Raw genomic sequence first — 25,261 nt, forward strand, 5'->3', positions numbered from 1 at the left:
CGAATTTGCTAGAAGATGTCAAACTTGTCAATTTCATGGCAATTTCATTCATCAACCTCCTGAATCATTACACCCAACTGTAGCTTCTTGGCCGTTCGATACTTAGGATTTGGATATAGTTGGACCGCTTCTAAAATCTTCTAGTGGACATATCTTTATTTTGGCAGCTACAGATCATTTTCAAAGTGGGTTGAAGCAGTTCCGCTAAGAGGGGTAAAAAAGAAGAATGTAGTGAATTTCATTCGTTTGCACATCATTTATTGGTATGGAGTCCCACGTTATATCATCACCGATAATGGTAAACCTTTTTGCAATGTAGCAATGAATAAGTTTTGCGAAAAGTTTCATTTCAAACAATACAACTCTTCCATATACTATGCTGGTGCAAATGGACTCGCTAAAGCATTCAACAAAACATTATGTAATCTGTTGAAGAAAATCGTGGATAAATTGAAAAGGAATTGGTATCTTCGAATTGGAGAAACTCTTTGGGCATATATAACTACTTTTAGAACTCTCAAGCAAATAACCCTATATGCGCTTGTTTACGGTGTTGAAGCTATTCTTCCACTTGAGTGTTAAATAACTTCGTTAAGAATTGCGCGATTTAAGAAGGGTTCAGTGGAGAAAATAATGTTCGTCTTCACCTTGAGAAGTTAGAAGCATTCAATGAAAAAAGATTGGAAGCTTAGCAACAGATTGAGTGCTATCAGGCTCGTCTCGATCTCGCTTTTTTCAAATTGGAGAGTTAGTACTCGCGATTCGAAGAGCAATCATTCTCACTCATGGCGGACAAAGAAAATTTACTCCTAAGTAGGATGGTCCATATGTTGTGCGAGAAGTGTATACGAATGGTTCGTATAAATTGGTTGTTGAGAATGGATTAAGAGTTGGTCTCATTAACGGTAAATACCTAAAAAAGTGCTATGCATAATCAGAACAGCATGTTGCTCCTAACCCGCATGAGTTAAAACTATAGATGACAATCGCCAATAATGTAGTATGTGGTTAAACTGTTGAAACGCTCCACCAAATCTAAGGTGGTAAACAAATAGATACTCTTGACCCGCATGAAATTAAAATGTGAACGGCAAGAACTACGTGTTACTTGATTCCCTCTGGGGATACGTAGGCAATTTAGAGGGTAACCTCTAAATTCAGTTGCACCACTCCAAACCAAATACTTTTTCCTTGAAAAAATCTGCTCTTCCTTAAAAATAATAATAAAATAAAATAAAATGCTACATTTGAGTTCTTTTATCTTAAAAAATGAAAACTAAGAAATGAAAAGTATTTTACCATTTATAGAAGATTTCATTACATGAAAAAAAATGAAGGAAAAATTCAAAAAAAATGACATGGTGAAAAGTCTAAATGTCAAATTTGTAGTCCACTACAGCTATTTTGCATGATTCCAGTGCAGACTTCATATTTCAAGTTCCTTCACCGCGTTATCAGTCAAGATGCTAGTATTTTCAATAGAAGAGAGCTCGTCATGTGCTTGGCTTATCTCAGTTTGGATCTCTTTGAAGGTTTCATACTTTTGATCGATGGTTGAGCTGATTTTCATGCCTTATTTCTCCAAATCAATAAGTTCCTGTTGCAGAACTTTCTTCCTATCTTCAATAGATTGCAACTTTTTTCCCATATTTTGCAGATGACATGTTAGTTCTTCTTCCTTTGTCTTGGCTCTTCCGAGTTGAGCGGTCACTTTGAAACGGAGTTTTGCATGTGTTTCTCTACTCATCTTTTTTCATAATGAAGATGCCAAAATATCGTACGTCTCTGCTTTGGCAAACAATTTTATCAAGTAATTTTTTAAAGGAAGACCATTGGTAGGATCTGTCCTTGTGATTTCTGCAATAATTTCCTCTGCACACTCTTTTAAAGAAGAGATTTGCTCAATAAGAGTGTCAAGAATCTGTCTGCGAAAATTCATCCACAAACTCTGCAAGTATTTCTTTCGATGTGCCTAGATCAATTTTTTACCATGAAATTCGGAGACCAATACTACATTAGGTCTTTCCCGGATCTCGTTCGAACTAGTCAACTCCTTCTTATGTATTAATGAGATACCTCCACTGGAGGCAAGTTGTTTTGGAATGCTGATAATGATTTCATCACCTTTCTTGTTTAAAATTGTATCATCAGTTTCAAGTTCAATTGGTGAATTGGTACTAACATTTTCTTGGCGAAATTCAAGAAATGGGGGCTGAGAGAAAAAAAAAGGAAAAGTTACAAAAAAAAGAAAAAGAAAGGTTACAAAAAGCGAAAAAATGGAGAGATGATTACATTAAGCGGCGACACTCCAACCGACGGTGGTATAAAGGAAATCTCCTCCAAATCAGCTGTTCTCTTCTTTGATCGGTTCCAATGACGATCTTGACTGCTACTGCCGCTTGCTAATGAATGGGTTTCTCCTTGGGTAGATCCGGTGCCCTGAGTTTGAGTTCCTTGTTTTTCAATAGTCTTGATAGAATCGTAATTATCCAACATTTCAATTTCAACGACTTTTCCCATGGAAGTCCTGGTTAAAGATTTTGGAATGGTGGATGGCGCCTTCTTTACTGGAGTCACTAGGTTCGTCTCTTTGAGAGTTCGTTGAGAATTCTTTGAAAGTTTATTTTTTGTGACAACACTTTTCAGGCGAGTGCCTGTCATTTTGCCTTCCTGCAAGGTAAATGCAGTAAAACCTATTCCAGTCCCTATAGCTCCGTTGTGATATATCAGCTCATTAATAGAAGTAACCTTGCCCTTCTTCGATGACTGTTGGGGGATTTTAACCGTGAATTTAAAGGAAGTTGAAGAAACGCTGTTTGACCGTGTTGACCACCAGGCATCATCGTCTTTTGTGATCAATGGATGCTTCCTATGCGTAGGTATAGTCATCTGAGGTTGCGTTTGCATGCGAATTGAGGAATTCCATAATTGAATAGTCTCACCCAAAGTATAAGTGTAAGTGATCTCTTTCAAGTTATTTGAAATATCCTGACAAAAGTCGAACTATCCGCTAAACCTACAAGGATTATAGTTTTCAATAATAAAGATATTATCCTTGCGTAGAGTTAAGTAGCAAGAGTGTTGACTGATAAAGTAGCTCGTAAGCCTTGATGATAAGGATCCATCGTCGATCAATACTTTTTCTTCATTCTCAGTCCAGCACAGTTTGGAAAGCATCAAGGATTCATTTCTTTGAAGATTTTCTCGGCTTCTGATTTACCCTAAAATATCGCCATTTTCTCACCGTTAAATCTCATCATGCACGCATGGCGGTTACTCACTTGTTTATTCTCATAATATACGTCAAAGTATTGGCCAATCCAAGCAGAGACGTAATGGATTGGAAAAGTTACCCCACATTCTCCAAGGTTAGGGGCGTAGACGATCTCCCTCAACTCATGATATATACTTGCAAGCATGGGAATGACAAGACAAAATCGTTTTCTTGGTCGTTCGTCCAAAAGTGGTAGTAAACGGAAAAGAAATGCCTGCAATTCTTAGGGAGAAGTGGCTTCCCTTCTTTGTCACGAGTGAGAAGTTCCTACGCTGAAGGAACAACTTCATCAAAGAACGAGCCATCGATCGAAAAGCCACCAAGTCGATAAAGGTCCCAAAGTATGGTGGACAACTCTCCAACGGGTATATGAAGTGTATTTGTTGAGAGACACCAATATTTGAAAAAAACACGCAAGATATTTTCGCAGCGGTCGTAGGAGAATCTCGACGCATAGATGGTTTCAAATATACCAGCACGTGTGAGCACTTCTTTATGTCTTCCAAGGATGTCCTCGACCCACTCCAATAATGAGAGGTGAAGCACGCCTTGTCAAAGAAGAACGAAGGAATCTTGCATGTAGTATTGTCCATATTGAATCCCACGAACGAAAGCATGAATTTGGCTATTTCTGGATCTCCATTATGAAGTGACGACTTTAATACGATCACTTTTTCTTCCCTCAACATAGTGGAGAAAGTCGATGGTGCCACCACTTTCTTAGTCAACTTGCTAGTCCAATTTTCAAGATGAATGCATCCTTTAAGGGGTATACAAGGCTCAGCAAAGGTACCGATCGCTAGCTTGTTCACATATAATGACAAACTTTTCGATTGAAACCCTCCCCTCTCATCCGTCAATGAAATATGCGGCAACGGCGTGGTGTAGTTCTTAATCTGCATGGTTGCTGAAATTTGAAGGAAAAAAAAGGAAGGGTTGAGTTGGTAACAAAAAATTTTCTCTTTTCTACGAGACTTTGGCAATCAAGATACCTCGTGCTTGAGTTTCTAATTCCTTGAGCAGGATGCTGATTTCCTATTAAAGTTAGACCTGACAATAAAAGGCAAATAAAAGTGAGATACGGTGTCCACAAATAATTGATAAAGGGGTTACGATTTCAGCAAGTCAATCAAGTTATGTTTGAATAATAGACTTTGGATATCAAGAAGGTCAGCAATATGGATCGGTGAAGTCTCAATTGTAGGGAGTCATATATGCAATTATGGTGGCTAATGTATTAATCAGTTTTATGGTACAACATTAAAAAATCACTTTATTTTGTTAGACAATCATGAATTGTTGAGATTCTAATACAACTTGGTGGAGATACTTGTAATCGAGACATGCAAGGATTCATATATTAATTGGCCACAAGCTTCGGGACTCGGCAATCATGCCATCTTATAATAAGTTGATGATTCAATTTTCCAAGTTCAAGTCATGGTAGATTAGTATGCAAAACTGCAAGTAGTAGTCACATGCAAAGTGCCAAAATAAATCATGCAAATCAATGGTGTAAAAGCTTCCGTATCTTGCATGCAAAGTGATTACTATGTTAAAAGTATAAATATTTATGAAGGGTGAACAAAAATTGGAGATAGTCACCTCTAAATCGACGCAATGTCAGCAATGAAAATTCCACACTAGTAGCAACAAACGCTGGCTCTAATAACCGTTGCAATTCTAGACAGCGATTTACAAGTCATAAGCAAAGAGGAAGCGACGGCCGCGAACAAAGAAATAGCGGCAACTCTTGCTAGGCAAACTGCAGAGTGTGGGCAAAAAAAAAGGGCAGCAACTGGAGATTCACAACTCTGGAAAAAATTATGAGTTTATGACATTGGCCTTGAGTGTTTTATAGCGGAGAGTTTCATCGAAAGCCGACAGGTATTCAAGTCCCAACGCGAATAGAGTTCTGGTTTACATGAACTACTCGGAAGTTTTGCCCTGAGGACTACGCATGCTTAGCAGAGCTCCAGTAAACAGAATTCAAGTCCAATACAGTATCCTTTTTAGTAGAGCTCCAATAAATGGAATTCAAGTCCAATACGGTGTCCTTTAACCAACTATATTATGAGACAGATCACTCACATAGAAAATTGGGTTCTCGTGGGTGGAGCTTGCCATGGGTTGAATTACCTAACTCGTAATTTTGGAATGTACTTTTAAGTACAGTAGTATTCAACTCCATCACGTGAATAACCTATAAACTATGCCCAACACATGAAAAATCAAGAAACTTGCAGACAAATTTAGCAGAGGCACAGTTTATGTATATAGCCCATGCCTAGGATGTTGGGCAGTGTTTAAATTGGTTCAGCAGGCCATATATGTATATATATACTGTTAAATAGAAAATTTGTTATCAAAAGTAGCTAATCGTGTAGAATATCATACAGGAAAAATGACCACTACTGCGGTGACTTCAAGAGTTGAGAGTTTGGCTAAGCAGTGGGATCAATACCAAAAGAGTATACGAGGCTTCAGGAAGAGCTAATGAACATGTGTAATGTCTTTAAGGAAGAGAAAAACAACAAAGCGTCTCAGGTGCCTACCATTGATTTGAGGGAGATTGAAGCAGAAGACGAGGCTGTTCGTGAGAGATGTCATGACGAATTAAAGAAAGCTGTCATGGAGTAGGGAGCGATGCACCTTGTCAACTAGGGCGTCTCAAATGAGCTCATGAGTTGAGTCAAGATTGCTAGAAAGACCTCCTCTAATTCACCCGCTGAGGAAAAAGGAGAAGTATGCCAATGGTCAAGCATCAAGCAATCTACAAAGATACGGCAGCAAACTAGCAAACAGTGCCAGTGGTCAGCTGGAATGGGAGGGACCACGTTTTTCATTGTGTTTAACTAGAGAAGGTCTCGGGTTCAGCTTTGAAATGTCACATGTGCATGATATTGGCGTCCTAAGGGGCAAAGGAAGACTTGAAAATTTGGGCAAGTTGATATGAAGTCCTTTGGCCTTGGAAATTGAAGCCATCGAAATTTGTCTGATGATGCATGCGTAGCGGTGGACTTGAGGCTTTGGCATGATATGTTTTGACCCTGGGGATTGATATCACTAAATTATGCATGAATTGGTGGCACCCCAGATGGCCATCTTATGATCAATTCAAAAGCACGACATTGTGAAGTTTTAAGTAAAGTCTATTCACGGACCTTATTGTAAAGCTTCAGTGTGGAGTAATCCAGTCGCGGGAATTGAAAGTACTAATACTTTCAATCACCATTCCGTACCATTAATCAAAGGTCTATGCAAATTCACCTACGGATTTTAGTTGGAAATCAATATTGCCTTGATCTTACCACATTCAAATTAAGAATGTCAAAACTTGTTTGTTCAAATACCTCATCAATTTCTTTTAGTATTCACAAACAAGTTTCGAGGGGGTATTTGTAGGCAATGGAATTTTAATTAAATTCAAAAAATTACCATTAGTTTATAAATTATTTTTATGGCTTGTTTTTATCCAATCAGATATTACCATATGTCATGAACACTTGGAAAAATTGGTTATTAAATGGCCAATTATATTTTGCCACGTGTCAAGTTGAAGTGTTTCAATCAATTGAAATGGCCGGGATATCTCTACCAACCAAATTATACCATGTCGCATGTCTTTATGACTTGGCAAATTACGGATGAATATCTAAATATTTATTTCTTATTAAAGAGACAATATTTAGAGCTGTTTAATTCATACATATTTCTTATATATTACAATAGCTTGTCCAGTCAAACGGCATCACATCATGTGTCCCCACGAGTTTGTCCAATCGAGAAATTACTTATCTCTTTATTAATAAATAAAAAATGAAGAGATAATATTTGACTGATACAGTCCTAATATAACTGCACGTCTTGCAAGACAAGTAAAGTGGTATACAGGTGTTCAACCTCTACCTCATACTACAGCTATAAATAGGGATCTCTCTACCAAGTCAGGGATACACATACACATCAGGAGGCATCTCATACACTCAAGTAGTGAAGCTCCAAACTACGAAGGTTTGGGCCTTCAAACTCTTCAAGTCTTCCATATATCAAGGCTTGAACCTCCAAATATTTTCAAGTTCTTCAAATCTTCCATATCAAGATTTGAAAGAATCAGTGGTTGATCCAAGAATAAGCTGTGAAGCCCTTGGATTGACGTTCAAGTAAAAGAATCGAAGATCAAGTAAAAGAATCGAAGAAAACTCTCTATAAGTTCGAGAAAATTCCAGAGATTGTACCCACATATTTTTCCAAATTTATATATTACATATTTGTCGTGTATTTCTTTTTTCTTGTCGTTTTGCAGACTTGACATTTTAATTGCGTACAGCAAGCAAATTAGTGTGTGTAAATAAGGTGTAAATAAAGTGAAATAGAAGACAATCCAAACACATTAGGCAAAAATTTAGCATTGCCATAGTATTTTCAGACCCAAGCTTTTCCACATTCCAATATAGATAAATAGGCAAAAAACATAATCAAGTACTATAACGTTCTAATCAAATATCATCGGCTCTGTTTGGATTCAGCATTTTTTGAAAAATAATTTTTTCATCTACAATGTTACAGTAATATACAAACAAAAACAACTCCAAAAACACTATATTCAAACAATATATCAAAAACAGCTCCAAACATACAAAAAAATTTGGAATTTTTTATTTCAAATTATGCGAATTTGGCTCGAATTCGGTAATGGAGTTTTTGAAATTGGAAATAGAAATCAGATTTTTCGATTTCAATTTCGTTTTATAATATATATATATTAGTATTTATTTATTTATATATATATAAGATTTTTTATTGCAATTTTGTTTTATAATATGCATATTTCAATTTGTATATTTCAATTATGTATATTATATTATATATAAAAATTATATTACTATTAATATGTATATTTCAATTATGTATATTAATATGTATATTATATATATTATATCAATGGAAATAAATATATATATATATATTCATATATAAATATTAATATTTTGTTTAAAATATATTTATATATATTTATATAAATATACAAATATATTTATTTCAATTTTGTTTTATAATATGTATATTAATATATATTAATATGTATATTTCAATTATGTATATTAATATGTATATTGTATATATTATATCAATTGAAATAAATATTATATATTAATATATAAATATAAATATTTTGTTTAAAATATATTTATACATATTTATAAATATATTATATTTATATTTATATAAATATATAAATATATTTATTTCAATTTTGTTTATAATATGTATATTAATATGTATATTTCAATTTGTGTATTTCAATTATGTATATCATAGTATATATATATATATATATATAAAGTATATTAATATTAATATGTATGTTTCAATTATGTATATTATATATATTATATCAATTGAAATAAATATATATTTATATATAAATATAAATATTTTGTTTAAAATATTTTTATATAAATATTTTTATTTATATATTTATATAAATATGTAAATGTATATATTTAAATTTTGTTTTACAATATGTATATTAATATATATTTATATATGTATATTAATATATATTTAATATACATATATAAATATATATTAATATACATGTTATAAAACAAAATTGAAATAAAAAATATTATATATATAAATAAATAAATATTAATATATAGAAACATAGCCAGTATATATTTTAAAAAATCTCAAAAAAATTGTAAATTATAAAAATACTCAAAATTATTTTTCAAAAATACCTCTAAAATAATCCAAAAAACATCTACAGTAAAGGTTTTTCATATACACAGCTACAATAAAGTTTTTAAAAAACACCTTCAAAAACAGCTAATCCAAACGGAGCCATCAGTTGCTCGAAAACACACTGCTTATTGTAACGTAATCTCTTCAAAAAGTAAATCTCAGCCTGCCCTTCAACCTTAAACCACATAACAACTAATGCCTTCGCCACTACTTAGTGGTGGATTTTGTTGTCATCTTGGGTAGCATTTCCACTCCTTGTTGCTTGATCATTAGCACTTCGGGTAGCAATTCCAGCACCACTTGCTGCTTGATCATTAGCACTTGCGGCAGGTAGGGGTGTGCAAAGTCGAAAAATTCCGATTTCGATTTGAATTCGGAAATTCAAAATCGGAATTTCGGTAATTCGGAATGGAATTCGGTAATTCCGATTTCGAATTAGTCGAAATCGGGTCGAATTCGAAATTATAATTTTTGAAATCGGAACTTTTATTTCGAATTCAAATTATAATATTTATATATAATACATATTATATAACATAATAGGTTAAATAGTTAATAAATAATAAGTAATAACAATAATACTAACATAACATCTAACAATTGAAATTGCAAAAACCCTAATCTGTCTTCCGCCGCCTCTTCCTCGTCTCTCTCTCACCTTCCTTCTTCCGCCTCCACCGACCACCGCCTCCACTGCCTAACTAACTGTCTCACCTTTCTTTCTCTACCTCCACCACCTCCACTTTCTCTCACTCTCGGTTTCACCTTCATCCTCACGCCATTTCTTCAAGCTTGACAGTGACAGACATAGCCATCATCTTCAAGCCCGACAGGCGACAGACATCTTCACGCCATCTTCACTCTTCATTTTCAAGCCATCATCAGCCTTCATCTTCAAGGAGAAATTGAGGTACGCGGCTGATTTTACTTAGCTTTCATCTATGTTTCTAGTGTATTTTTCTTAGTCATTTCATCAAACAGCTTGCATACCTTGGCCTTTTGTTTTTGAGTTTTGTGATGTTTGATGTATTCTTAGATATGTTTCTTGTCCAGTAGCTTGCTGTTTAAAAAGGAGAATACAAGGTCCGACTTGCATGTGTTTCTTGTCCTTTAAGTCTGGAATTAAAGGTGCTGAAGCAGCGCTGACAGATGCAAGTCAATTTCATTTTGTTGAGTTGCTTTCTTGTCTTTTCATTTTCTTGTCATTTTACTCCATGGAGTATTTATTTGCTATCTGGCAAATTGTTTGCTTTGTGAATAGTATCTGGTTTGTGTTCCATTTAAATCAAATGTCATCAATAAAGAACCTTTTCTGTTTTTCTTTTTGGTTTGGTTCCATTGGAAAGGGGTGATTTGATGAATTTCTCCATCTCTGCTGGGGTTTGCCTTTGTAACTAGCATTCTTTCAATATAATTTAGTATGATACAGCCAATAGGAATGCTTGGAAAGGGCCTTCTTACTTAAGCAGTGAGGTATCGATCATCCAAAATAAATTATTTTTTGAGTTAAAAGTGGGAGTTAGAAGGCAAATAAGGGGTTGAACTCCATAACGATCATTGGTGGGTCTCTCTGTGATGCTGGTGGTTTCCCAACCAGAGTTTCTCGGCAGGACTCTAAAATATCTAGCTTTTATTAGTTCCGAGTTGTGTCTAGTTTTTGCTGTCATAGCATATTTAATGGCATGATGTTCATTTTGTATCCTGTGTCTGACAAAATAATGAGTTGTATCATATTTTGGAAATAAATGTTCCTCAGCTGCATTTTCCTCTTTATGGGAAAAAGTCACATCTGATTGATTTTTAACTCATCAAAAAAACTACTCTTGATTTTTGCATACCAGTAAACATGTCCACTTTTGAGGAGATAGAAGGTTCAAGTGATTCAACACCATCTTCATGTCCAGCTCCTATTTCCAACAGCTATGAAGAATCTGGCCTTGGTGTTAAGAAGAAGAGAGGCGAGTACAAGAAAAGGTCACCGGCTTGGGATCATTTTCAGCCTCAGTATGTCCAAGGTGTTCGTCATGCCGTATGTAACTACTGTACCAAAATGATACCTGCTGATCCGAAGTCTCATGGTACTACTCCTCTCTTATCCCATATTAAATCATGTGAAACGAATCCTGCAAATAAAAGTAAGGGGAAAGGTACGTTATGCTTGGGAGAAGTTGGTGCTCTTGGGGGGGATGTTAAGAGTGCTCTTATTAGTTGGAAGTATGACCCTGATGCAATTAGAAAAAGCATTGCTTATATGCTGATTGTTGATGAATTGCCATTCAAACATGTAGAAGGCAAAGGATTTCAGCATGTCATGAGAACTACTTGTCCTTCTTTTAAGATTCCTTCAAGGTGGACAATTACTAGAGATTGCTATCAACGTTATTTAGATGAAAAAATTAAGTTGAAGAATATGTGTGACGGCCCCACTTCCCCCTAGGGCGTACCCCAGGGTTCAGCGGGTCGCCTGCCCAGCTCTCGCCAGGACTCACTCACTATGGAACTCAAATCATGTATATACATCCATAGACAATAGATGCTCAAGTAAAAGATAAGAAACTTCTACACACCAGAAGTCCTCAAAGTTTTTACCATTCAAGTACAAACATCGAATATACAAGGGTTCTCATTCCTCATACAACCAGCCCGTGCCAAGCACTAGGGCGAGAACCATTACAAGGCCAAAGAACTAGATCAACTAGACTATACAGAACGCTCGTCCTTGCTCGCCTTCCCCTGCTAAGGAAAACAATTGACGTGGTATGAGCTAAAAAGCCCAGTGAGGTTCTATATATATAAACAAGTAATTAAACAAGGAACATTAGTCATGTAATAACATTTAATCCAGAAAACATGTTCAATATAAAGCAATGATAATACATTCATTAAAAGGATACAGGCTCACGAGGAGCTATTTGTTTGTTCGTTCGTTCCCCTGACATTTCCCCTTATTCCTCCAATCGTTTGAAAATACATTTTTTTGTAAGTAGAATTCCTCGTTCATCCTTTTGTTCGTTCATCCCCTTTTCCGGACGTTGACCGGACTCCACCCATCCGGACATTGGCCGGACTCCACCCATCCGGACGTAGCCGGACTACAAGGTAATACTCGAGTATACCAAATTCACCCAGGGTCACCATATCGCCCGACCGAGTCCGCTTCTGGCTCGAGTCGATCGGTAACGAAGGGCAGGGCCCAATTCAGCCAAAAGGCTTACATCATGCGCAACTAATGTTTCCATCATTAAATCATTGAAAATTTCATATTTATTTAGGTCGAGTGCGATAAAGTACACACTCACCTAGAAAAAGTTCATTTTAGAAATCATAGAAAACAAGTAACATTTAATCAAATAGTCACAAATAATCACATAGACCCAACAATCCACATAGTCATAGAAACAAAACGTATATAGAACACTCACCTACGTATGAAAAACAATGGCAAAATATCTCTTCGGATATTATCTTTAATCACCGAGAAAACCTAAGATTAAACGAAAAGAATATTACAGCTCATTTATCACAACCAATTAGGTGCAATCAAAGAGGCTCGACGAATGATGAGTAGAACGTAATAAAAGACTTTAAAGTGGAACGAGAACACTTGGACCCGTGGACAAAAATAACTAGGGTTTCATAGACCACACATAAAACCAAACTCAAAAGGGTTATAAATTTTCTAATGGAAACACTTGAACTAAAGACAAGTCAAAATCCAACTAGATAGACTAAGAAATACCGTTTTTGGAATCGTTTATATGGTTGAAACTTATCTCATATTCAAGTAGATATTATAGACTAATTGTCTTAATGAAATTCATGAAAAAGAGAGGACAAAATACTCAAGAAAATCCTAAACTACTCCTCTTTATTTGGTAAGAGTAAGTAAACATTTGGAGTTCCAATTGAAGAAGGATCATGTTTTTAAGATGGAAAAACGGTCATAGTATTTTACAAGTTCAAATAAACCTTAGCTTTCGGGCGAAAATTTGGGCAGCATGCCCTTTGTGTTTACCTAATTTTCCAGCCATTTTGGCTTCATTATTTTTCCTCAACCACAACCCAACATCACACATAAGCAATTCAAGTCAAGAGCCGTTCCATAGGCTCACAATATCATAAGAATAAGAAATACAGAAATAACAAGTGCAGAAATTCAATTTAGCAAAAGACAGATTTGACGTATGAAAGCGGAAATAACTTATCCGAGGTTACGCTTATCGGATTAAGACACAACTTATGCCGTTTCGAAGCTAAGACACAGGGCTACAATGTTCATGAAGGTCACTTAGTCCAGTTTCTAATGTAACTTGGTCAAATTCTCAAATTACTAAACCAGAAATCAATTCGTCGGCTGTTTAAATGCATTACACTGTAATGGACATATCTCAGAGTACACAAGTCCGAATCAGGTGTTCTTAGAGGCATTTGAAAGCTAATTCAGAATACTACAACTTTCATGTTTTGGAAAAAAGCTAAATCAGAATGGATCCTAGTCGAAAAATGTGATAAACTGGACTTAACTGATCACACGGACTGCTTGGGAAATACTTAAAACAGTAAGGGTATTTTGGACTTTTCACATCTTACGTTGCTCCGATTGAGCTGAAATTTTGTAGACACCTATAAAATACCATTATCTACAACTTTCATGTTTTATGCCAAGCCAAATTCGGCCTCTAACTAGGTGATATAGAAACGGGCAGAACTGAATGTTCAAGTCCCTGAAATCTGGAAATTCTTGAAATCAAATGCTAATTTCTTTATTTTTGGCTTGCTTCACCATCTTAACTTCCCATATTAGACTTTAAACATCAAAGCCCCAAATTTTAAGCACTAGAAAAATCATAGGAAAGCTGAAAAATATTCCAATAAAATGGAAAATCATGACCCAAGCCTCTATTTCACCACATACCTCAATAATTCAACCATATGTGACATATTTAGCAACTAATCGTGAATTTAATCGGAGAGTCAAGGTTCCAGCATGTATACCTTTCCAAGGAGACTAGAAACAAGTGTTCAAGGCCTTTGTTCCTCAAGAAAATTACACCGGTAGGTAGCCTTTGTGCTAGATAACAACTTAATCGGAGTAGATTTGCACGAATAGAAGAAACTTTTCAAGATTTGGAGAAGAAATGAAGGAGAATGAGATGAACTCTCTTTGTCTCTCTCTCTCTCTCTTATTTCGGCCAAGATGCAGAATTAATGAAGGAAATTAAGCTAAGCTTGTGTTATAAGAAGGTTGGAAAGCTAAGGATTAATTCTAGCCACAAGTTTGGCTAACACTTGGACTAATCTTGACCACAAATTTTTCTCTCTCTTGTTGCATTTCTAACCTCTAATTTTCGGCCAATAGGAGGGCTAAGAGGGGGAAGATATTTTGCTCCATTAATGATAAACTTGTATGGCAAGAAAGTGGTGGTCAAGTCGTGGTTCAAACGGTAGTGCACGGTACACGTCGGTGTGACGCGTTTTCTCTTAAATCGCGCGTACTAGGGTTTTTACTTCCAATTCACTAACTTTTTATCATTGCTTCTAACCACATATTATTTCTCACTTAAAAGTCACTCTTAAGCACCAAATTTGATCCTTACTCGGTACCGGATAATTATACTGCGGTTACACGAAAAATCCGATTTCACCTTGAATTGAAAACGAATAGGAAAACCCTAATTTCCTATGGTCATTGGCACTTTTCTAGGGTGATTGAACCATGGATAACATGAAATAATAATTTCCAAATAATTTTCAAATTAAAGGGAATTTTTGAGAAATATGCAAGGAATTTGCGAGTCCTCACAATATGTTAAGGCGTAGAGCTGTTAGAGTTTGTCTTACCACTGATTGTTGGACATCTATCCAGCGAATAAATTATATGTGTTTGACAGCTCACTTTATTGACTGTGATTGGCTATTGAACAAAAGAATTTCAAATTTTTGTCCAATTAGTAGTCATAAAGGGATTGAAATTAGGAAGAATATTGAGAAATGCTTATTAGAGTGGGGGATTGATGATGTTTTCACAGTAACAGTTGGCAATGCTTCTTCAAATGACACGGTTGTGCAATATTTGGCTGGAAAATTGTAAAATTGGGGCAAAGCTATATTAGGGGGAAAGTGTATTCATATAAGATGTGTAACTCACATAATCAATTTGATTGTGAGTGATGGCCTAAAAAAATTTGAGGGGTCCGTTGATTTTATCCGAACAGTTGTGAGATATATTAGACAATCACCTTCTCGTTCGAAAAAATTCAAGGAATGTGCTGAAATTGAAAAAATTGACTGTAAAATGTTACTAAGTTTAGATGTGACAACTAGGTGGAACTCAACCTACTTAATGTTAGACAGTGCTCATAGGTTTGAGAGGGAATTTGAGAGGTTTGAGGAGCAAGATCCATATATGTTGCATGAGTTAGAGCAGTTGCCAACAAAAGGTGATTGGAAAAAGGCAAGATTCTTAACTATATTTTTGGAGAACTTTTATGATCTCACAGTAAAGGTTTCTGGTTCCAAATATATGACATCTAATAATCTTATCAATGAGTTTAATCACATTAATGGCATCCTAAAGGAAATGGCAGAAAGTGCTAATCCTGACTTGAGTGGAATAGCAAAAACGATGAAAGACAAGTATGATAAGTATTGGGGAAGATTGGAGAAAATGAACATGTTGATCTTCATTGCTTACATGCTTGATCCTAGGACAAAGTTTGAGTATTTTGAATTCATTGCTTGTAAAATGTATGGTGATACCGAGGGTGCCGTTGTGGCTCATATAGCCAAGGATGCAATGTATGAATTGTTTGATGAGTACAAGAGACTCAATACTCCTGTTGAATCTTCTCATTCCTCTACCTCTTCACTTTCTAGTGGATCTGAAAATAGCATCTCTTCCTTTGATAGAGAAGTCTCCAAAAAAATAAATGATAGATACAGAATTGAGTTTAAGAAAAGAAAAGTTGAACTTGGAGGAAAGAATGCTAAATCTGAACTTGACAAATATTTAAGTGAGGATTGTGAGGATGAGGATCCCGAGTTCGATATCTTGAATTGGTGGAAAGGTAATAGTTTTCGGTTGCCAATACTTTCGCAAATGGCTCGTGATGTGTTGGCTGTCCCGGTCTCTACGGTTGCTTCCGAATCTGCCTTTAGTACCGGAGGACGTGTTCTTGACCCATTCAGAAGCTCTTTAACTCCAAGAATTGTGCAAGCCTTGATTTGTGCTCAAAACTGGTTTCGGGCATCCAAAAATGAGTTGAATGTAGAAGAAAAATTGGAAGATCTTGAGGAATTTGAATCTGGTAAATTATCTTCTTTCTTATTGACAAACTTGAAATATTTTTTCTATTCATAAATGCAATTAAGTTACTTCATTCTTTTTTTTTCTTTCTTGAATAATAGGTTTGATTAAAGGAGGTGCAGAAGCCACAATTGTTGATGTTTGAATTCTCTAATGGTGATTCTGATTTGGAGTATAGAAATTCAAGATTGACTAGTCAAACCTATCCCTCAATCCCTTGGAAGTTGCAAATTGAAATGTTGTTGAATTGTTTGTGTGAAATTTGGACTGGAATTGTTGCTTACATTTGTATTATTTGATAATAGTTGATTTGTATTATTTGCTGGAATTGTTTTGTATTTGAAATTTGGACTGGAATATTCTTATCTGTACCTGTAATATTTCTGTTTCAGAGACTTGACAATCATTTCTTTTTCTTGAATTTCTTTCTGATGGTTTTCCCCCCCTATGGGTATTGACATAATGAAGTTTTTACTTCCAGATACTGATTAGGAATTCTGAGTCCTTTTATTCATGTTTGTGGGTCTTGTAAGTAGTTGCATTGACTGAACAAAAAGATACTTTGTGTTCATTTTCTCAGCTTTATGGTGATGTTTCATTGCTGGACATGTTTGACAGTTTCTAGTGTTCTTATGCTGAGTATGTGATCACAGTCCACTTATTTCTAAGCATGGTCTTCAATCTTGATCAGTGCTGAATCCTGGATTATATTGTTTGATCGGCTAATGGCATCAATATGATTGTTTAGAAGCGGCAATGTCCTTGTACAAGGGGACTGCATGAAATTTGAACAGGTTTTTCTGTTTTTGACAAAGAGGGGAAACCAAAAAAAAAAATGCACAGGTTTGAATTCGGTGAATTCGGAATCCACCGAATTCCGAATTCAATTTGGTATCGAATTCGAAATCGGAACTTGCCATTTCGAAATCGAATTCGGTCGGGAAAAATCAGGCCAAAATTTCGAAAAATTCCGATTTACCAAATTCGATTTCAATGCACAGCCCTAGCGGCAGGTATGTTTGAAGGTTGATTTGGCGGTGGTGGATGAGGAACTCCCCCGCTTGGCCCGTACAAATAGCTAGAGCAATTTCCATATTCAAAACAACACAGCTCTGCTTTCTTTTTGGAATTCAAAATCGTCCTTAAGAGCTCCGTGGGATGGCACATTCCTGATATTATCATTGTTCCGTCTTGTTCCCCTTTATAATTGCGCACTGATGGTAGAGAAGAGAAAAGAATCCATACCAAGATTTAGACAAACAAATTAAGCATTTAGGTTTAGTCAGTCCATAATTTCTTGAATATAAATTATACCAATGCAAAATTTTGGATAATTAATTAAGAAAAACTAAAGCACTTTTCTGAACCACTCTAACATGCATGACTTGTGAATTACAATGACACTTTAAGTAATATGGGAATTAATGACAAATTCGACATTTTCTTTTGTTAGCAACACAAGCAATACTTTTTGTTCGGACTAGGGGCGGTGCGGCAGTGATTCCGTGTGATTCACTCTAGTTGTTGTACTTTTATTTGGTATAGAGTTAGTGTATTGATATATTCACGAAAAAAGTGATGCATATAAATAAAATACTTCACATATATTTATTACAATATTATAATGTGATTTGAAAAAAAAATTTCAAACATATACAATAACTAGATTGAATCACACACAACACAATCGCATTATCCCTAATCTTTTTAACCATATAGCAAAACATCAATACACACAAGTGGTGAAGGGTAAATTCCTTAATTTTCTGTGACCAAAACTACAACTAAATCAGAGACAGCGAACTATGCAAAGTGATGGAACAATAGAGGAAAAAAGAAAATGAATAAAGAGGGAACAACATAGTGAAAATTTAACAATACGTTTGATACAATCAATTATTTGTATTCTTGCCTTTTGCCACCCCTTTTGAAGCCTATTCATTTTTATAACACAATTCTGAAGAAAGTAACATGAAATACGTACAGAAGCCAGTTAAATGAGTGAGAGATTAAGCATTGAGAAATTAATAATCTAAATTTAACTTTTGATGAAAAGGAAATTGTAGTGGAATATCCATGAACATCAACTCCTCTTGCTCGACTTGAGGAGGTATTTCAACTTGTTGTTTTCGAGCAAAGAAATTGAAGCCAAGGAACTTCATGGCAAATCATTGATGCTGTAGAGGATGTGATGAAAAACAAAATGAGAAAACAATAATTAGCCTTGTGATATTTTATTTAAATGAAGTACGAAGATCACGGACTGCAAATAGAAATAGTATACTATAACTATTGGGTAATCTTTTCCTTAACTATGCCTAGGGGTGTGCATCGAATTCGAATTCGGTAATTCGGAAGTTTGAATTCGGAATTTTTCAAAATTTTGGTACCTGGTAATTCGACCGAATTCGATTTCGAATTCACCAATTCCGAATTCGAATTCGTACCGAATTCAATTCGGAATTCGGTAAATTCCGATTTCACCGATTTCACCGAATTCGGAAAAATTTATATATTATTATATAATATAAAATTTATAATAATATATAATATTATATAAATTTTATAAATTTTATATTATATTATATTATATTATATAAATTTTATATAATATTATATAGTATAAATTTTATATTACATGTATAAAAAATATATTTATATATTAAAAACGAATTTGAAATCGAAATCGGAATTCGAATTCCGATTTCGAATTGTGAATTCGAAATCGGAAATTCCGATTTGAAAAACTCCATTACCGAATTCGAACCAAATTCGAAATATATGAATTCGGAAAATCCGAATTCGATTCCGATTTCCGATTTACCGATTTCGAAAATTCCGAATTCAATTCGAATTCGAATTCGGTCGATAAATCGGAATTTTTCGATTTTGCACACCCCTAACTATGCCTAACAATGCTAATCCAAGTCTTTTCAACAATGCTAGACAAATGCTATTGTCTCCTGTGTATATTATGGCACTAGAATAGATACATGCAAATGATTTAAATTTCAATTAAGCTCTTAATTTTCAGATTATCAGTTACATTTCTATTTTTTTTTCCTTTTTTTAACAACCAAATTTGCAGTTGAGAGGTTTATAATGCAAATATCCCTCAGAAAACCCAGTCAAATCTCCTTTACAAACTTCATATGGATGTACACAACAACATTTACAAAAAATCGAAAATAATAAAAAAAATGCAATAAGCAACAAATATAATTAAAAGCCTGAAAAGTCTAAAATAATCAGATAAAATAAATGCTCAGATACGCATGTGTATTCTTGCATGCAGAAACATTGAAATAATCATAGAATCATTATCGGATTAAATATGCTTTGGTACTCGAATAAGATAGTATTAAAAACAACACTATTGAAAAACATACCTAGAACTCAAGAAATCGTCCTACTGATACAATTGAATTGTGAAGAGAAAGCGGATGTGGCTACCTTCTTGTGAAGAAAACTATAAAGTTCAGGGTTTTATAGTTTCTTCCTTTCGTGGGAGAGGCTAAAAGGTTGAAAGGAATAGAAGTTAGATTCACAATTATAAGACGAAACATTTCCTTTTTTGTACAAGAAATTGAAAAGGAATAATTGTTTCCTTAAGGAATCAAGAGAAAATTAGCAAAAAAAGAGACACAATGTAGAAGAAAGTGGTGACTCAGAAACACAAGAGAAACCATGTTTAAATTTAGTAAGTTCGAGTTAGCGTTTTTGGTTGATCATGGGGAACTAATTTTTTGGAAAAGGGAAAGTAAATCAAGAAAGTGTATAAATAGGGAGAGCAACCAAAATAAATTTCCGCATTTATGTGGTAATTTATGTGTGCTAGCCATTATTTTTTGTCCTTCTAAAAATAATATTATTATTACTATTAGTATTAGATTTATTATTATTATTTGTTACTAACCATGGTAATTATTATTTTTTGTTATTTGTACTTCATAATATACTACCTAGTTGAAATAACAATGCCAGATTCAGAATCGTATGATTGATACGCTCAACTGTATTTTTTTGATTTATTTTATACATCCTTAGTCCATACTATACTAAAACCGCGAGTTGGAGTTGCCATAGCATCGGTTATACTGTAATTTTGGGTAACTTCAAGGGCATTTCAGAAGCACGATCAACTTGAACGATTGAAGAACTGACTCTCATTTCAGACATTTCATTCCCTAGAATCAGTAATCAACATCTCTTCCTATACAAAATCCCTTCACAATCTTCATAATCATCCACCTAACAAAACAGAAGAGAACAAGGAAAAAAAAAAAAGAAAAGCAAATGCAAAGCCAGAACAAAACAGGGAATTCGAGTAATAGAGAGGAGCTATTGTTTGCCGACCAGACTTCGCCAGCACTGTGGTGGCTGGATTTCTTCTTCAGAAAAGCACGGTGAAGTTTCTTTGGTTTTTTGTTTTTTAGTAATTTTCAGCCCACCACCGCTATCACCATCGCCATCGCTATCGCCGGATTGTCATTATCTGAAATTGAAATTTTGTGCTCCAATTTTAAATGCTTTTCATGACCATACTTTCTTGTTTGTGGGTTTAGTTCAGGTTAATAATGGTAGATTATTTGTTCGGTTCTCTTATTTTTTGTGTTGCTGAAACATTGGTTGTGAGTTCGGATAGGTTAGAAATACATTTGAAAGAAAAAAGTTCCGTTTTCGCTAATGCCCAAAATGTATTTGTAAAAATGGCAAAGCAAACGAATTTCCGAAACGTATTTCCTAATTGCTCAAGTTGGGAAGGTTTCTGGATATGCATTTCAAATTTATGGATTACTCTTAGTTGCAAATTTTATTTCAGCATAATTCGTAGATTTTTTGCATCTCTTTGGTTTCTGAAAAAAAGAAGCATGAAAGTTGTACTTTGGTTGAAATACTTCAGAACTCCTACAGAGTCTTTTCCTGTGGAGTATTAATGTTTTGGGAATAATTGCAGACTGAAGTTTGAAGGAACTATGGAAAAGAATGAGGTTTTGTTTTTGTTTCTTCAATAACTCATAATTGAAGCCTAAGTGCTTAATTTTGTAAAATGTATTGTGGCATACTGGATCTAAATTGTCTAGTCAGTCTTTAGTCTTTGATCGGATCTAGTCATAATTTGACATGAATTATTATTATGTATTGATTAGTTCAGGCAAATTGAAAGTCATACCATTGCTTGAGTATCGAAGATGAGGCATTACGGCTTAAGGACTAAGTGCTGTTGTTGATCCTAATGCAACGAAATACTATGTGATTAACTCTTTACTCTCTTTCAAATTAATCTCTGATTTTTCAGCATGACAGGTATGGATCTCACGTCTCAGTGGCACATACTCGCTTCGTACGGTTAGTCATTTGCTTATTCTTCACAATTTGTCTTGCTGCATATGAAGTTGAACAACCCTTGTGTTCTGGTTGTGTCATCATCTTTAAATTTCATCCATGAGTAGCCATAAATAAAATATTATTCTCAGACATTTACATATAATCAGGCATATCATGGTTGGTTGTTATTTATTTGTAAATAGAATTAGGTTCATGCAAAATATGTACAATAAATTGTCAAATATGTAATGTTGCTGGCCGAAGGATGGTGTCAATTTTTAAATTGACTTAAGTATGCATTATCAGTTTTAGTGAAATTAAATTCACGCTATGAAAGTACTCACAGAAGGCGAGAGGCTTAATGCTGTCATTGTTACTTTCTGTATCTCTTTTTTTTTTTTCAAAATTTTTTTTTTCAAATGCTCCTAGCCATTCATGGCAAAGACTGGCAAACAATTTTCAACCTGGTCAAGTTAATAGGCAAAGCAGTAGAATCTGCCACAATTTCTTCCATGCCTATAGCTACTAACAAAGAAGGATGTGTTGTGTTAATGAGCGGGGGAAATCTCACTCTATTCTTTAAGTTCCAAGAAGTCATTGGAATGCTTCATGAATGAGTTATGTGTCTTCCTTACTTGGCAAATCAAAAGCTTTGTTGTGGCCCCTGGGTCAAGTACCAGAAGAATTTCCTTGTTAGCAGGCATCTTTGTAGTGAGGAATGAGAACTTCCAAATAAATGGAGAAAACAAGTATTTGTTAGATAGTCTTCTGAATACTGTCGTCCCTATGTCAATTGATGCATATATTGATGTAAGTACGCAAAATCACAGTCTGACTAACATCTACTTGAAATCATAATCACTATGTTTGAAGTACTTGATGTAAGTTCTGCTACTGATAATGGCTTGTTGTATAACTAATTGGCAAATCTTTGATTACCACATTGAATTTGTGCTTGAAATAATGAAACGTGAAAAGCAGAAACAAGTAGTTAGTGGTTGATTCAGCTGTGGCAATTTTTTTTTTCCTTTTTTTGTCTATTATTCAGCTCTGGCTATTTTCGTTTCTTTCCTTTCTCTTTTCTTTTTAGTTTCACCAATCTGATTTTGGAAAATCATCACTGGCTTGAATATTTTCGTAGGAATTGTTGGGTTAATGTTTTATTAAACTCAGCTTTTTGAGAAATCAAACATATGAAATTAGCAACCTGATTGTTTGGATAGCATTTTTCTGAATTGTGTCAAGTATTATACAATTCAGATAGCATTTTTGTACACAATTCAGAAAGCTTTTTTTCTGGTGACTTGGGCATGGTGTAATAATCATATTAAAATAGCAACCTGAGAAACCAGACAAGTTGCTATCTACCAACAAAAAACAGAGGACATGGAGGAAGTAGTAGTAAAAAGGAATAGGCATATAATGTGGAACTGATGATTGATCCATTGCATATATATGTGTAGTGCCTTTTTTAATTGTAGGTGGAGAATGCCAGCATTTGTTGATATGCTCTTACTTCTGAACACCGCTTTACTTTGTCCTCAAATTCACATGACCGATTTTAATTGCTTTAGTTGTAAATGTCTTGGCAGGCCTCTAATTGATTATTTAGTGTCATTTATGTCATTGGGTACGTGAGTTTCTTCCTTGTGTCATTTGTTCTATTCCAACCTGTTAAGCCTAATATATGAGAGTTGACGAATTATTTCCCCACGATCACAATTGTAGATTCTATTGCTCTCCTCTTATATATTTATTATCCTTAACGATATGCTAAGCAGATTAAATTGCCATCAGTTTCATGATATATAAATGCATGAAACAAGGATTCAAGTTTTACCGAACAAGAAAGAGTTGGGATTTATGTTTTAGATTCTTGAACTTCAGTTGAGAATAGAAATAACTAGAAACTGTTATTGGATGACAAATTCTTTTGTGTGCTGATCATTTTTCACCTAGTGTGATCGCTGTTGAGAAACAGATTTGAGTCTTCTGCATGCATTTGTCTGTTTTGCCTCTCCACTTTTCTCAATTTTTCTTTCTTAGAATTTCCTGGTGGTACTAGACACGAAGGTTGAGAATTCGATTTTTTGTTTAAGTGCAGCCTGATGATGGTGGGGGAGCATTGAGTGGGATGTATTTGGGATTAAGGGGCTCTTGCGAAAATAACTCATTTATGCTATGGGATTACTTGGGGGGACTAATATGTTCTAGCCCAAATTGGTGCCGCCCAATTCTATGATGTAACATAAAGCCCCATTTGTGGTACTTTGAACACGTGGATATATTTCAGGTCCACCATTCTTTTTTTTCGAAAGAGGTCCATCTTAGTCTCTTCAGTTCATAAATACAGTGGTAAAGAAAGAAATTGGCTGCCTGATAGGAATCTCAATCACGGAAGATTGGAGAATTACTACTGGCTGATAACTGGAATACAAGTAGTAAATGTGATTTATTATCTAGTATGTGCTTGGTTTTATACCCATGAACCATTGGATTTGGCTGCTGAAAGCAGGGATGCAATGGATTTGGAGTTAGCAAAGTGGAGAATTTTACCTATTGATTCTAGTGTAAATGCAGAAACAGAACAAGAGAGATATATATGGTGGAGGAAGCATGAATTTGTTCCTTTTATTGTGCTGTGCTAGGGCACTTTAATTAGATTCTCAGTGCCAAGTTCCCATTTACTTTCAACTGCCACTTCCAAGATCTTGCTCTCTCACTTACTTTGTTGGTTAAGCCTTTCATGCTCTACAATTTGTGATGCATATAGTGATAGTGATTCTGAAATTTTAAACAAACGGCTCATAAGATTCTCAATCAATATGCGATAGTCTTGACAAAAAAAGTAAAGAGCAAATTGCCCTCATTCCAATATAGATAAATAGGCAAAAAACGTAATCAAGTACTATAACGTTCCAGTCAAATATCATCAGTTGCTTGAAAAAACACTACTTATTATAACGTAGTCCCTTCAAAAAGTAAATCTCAGCCTGCCCTTCAACCTTAAACCACATAACAACTAATGCCTTCACCACTACTTAGTAGTGGATTTTGTTGCCATCTCGGGTAGCATTTCCACTCCTTGCTGCTTGATCATTAGCCCTTCGGGTAGCAATTCCAGTACCTCTTGCTGCTTGATCACTAGCACTTGCGGCAGGTATGTTTGAAGGTTGATTTGGCTGTGGTGGGCGAGGAACTCCGCTGCTTGGCCCGTACAAATAGCTAGAGCAATTTCCATATTCAAACCAACACAGCTCGGCTTTCTTTTTGCAATTCCTAATCGTCCTTAAGAGTTCCGTGGGATGACACATTCCTGATAGTATCATTGTTTCGTCTTGTTCCCCTCTATAATTGCGAACTGATGGTGTAGAGAAGAGAAATGAATGCACACCAAGATTTAGCCAAACAAATTAAGCATTTAGATTCAGTCAGTCCATAATTTCTGGAATATAAATTATATGCGTTGAAGGCTCAAAACTAACCACTGAAAATTCTGGATAATTAATTAAGAAAAACTAAAGCACTTTTCTCAGCCAGTCTAAAACGCAAGACTTGTGAATTACAAGGACACATACGTAATATAGGAAACAAATTCGACA

At 34.9% G+C, this 25,261-nt stretch overlaps 1 long non-coding RNA gene across 2 annotated transcripts; it reads left to right on the plus strand.

The window, feature by feature from the left end:
* Window positions 1-20,407: 20,407 nt before the first annotated feature.
* LOC113691469 (uncharacterized) lies at window positions 20,408-24,353 on the plus strand. Of its 2 annotated transcripts, XR_003448712.2 has the most exons (3): window positions 20,421-20,737; window positions 21,639-21,680; window positions 23,764-24,353. It is a non-coding gene; the product is annotated as an uncharacterized lncRNA (long non-coding RNA). The 2 variants fall into 2 exon arrangements; XR_003448711.2 differs by having other exon boundaries at window positions 20,408-21,680.
* Window positions 24,354-25,261: the final 908 nt, after the last annotated feature.

Source organism: Coffea arabica, chromosome 6c (genome assembly GCF_036785885.1).
Source record: "Coffea arabica cultivar ET-39 chromosome 6c, Coffea Arabica ET-39 HiFi, whole genome shotgun sequence".
In the NCBI taxonomy this organism is placed as follows: domain Eukaryota; kingdom Viridiplantae; phylum Streptophyta; class Magnoliopsida; order Gentianales; family Rubiaceae; genus Coffea; species Coffea arabica.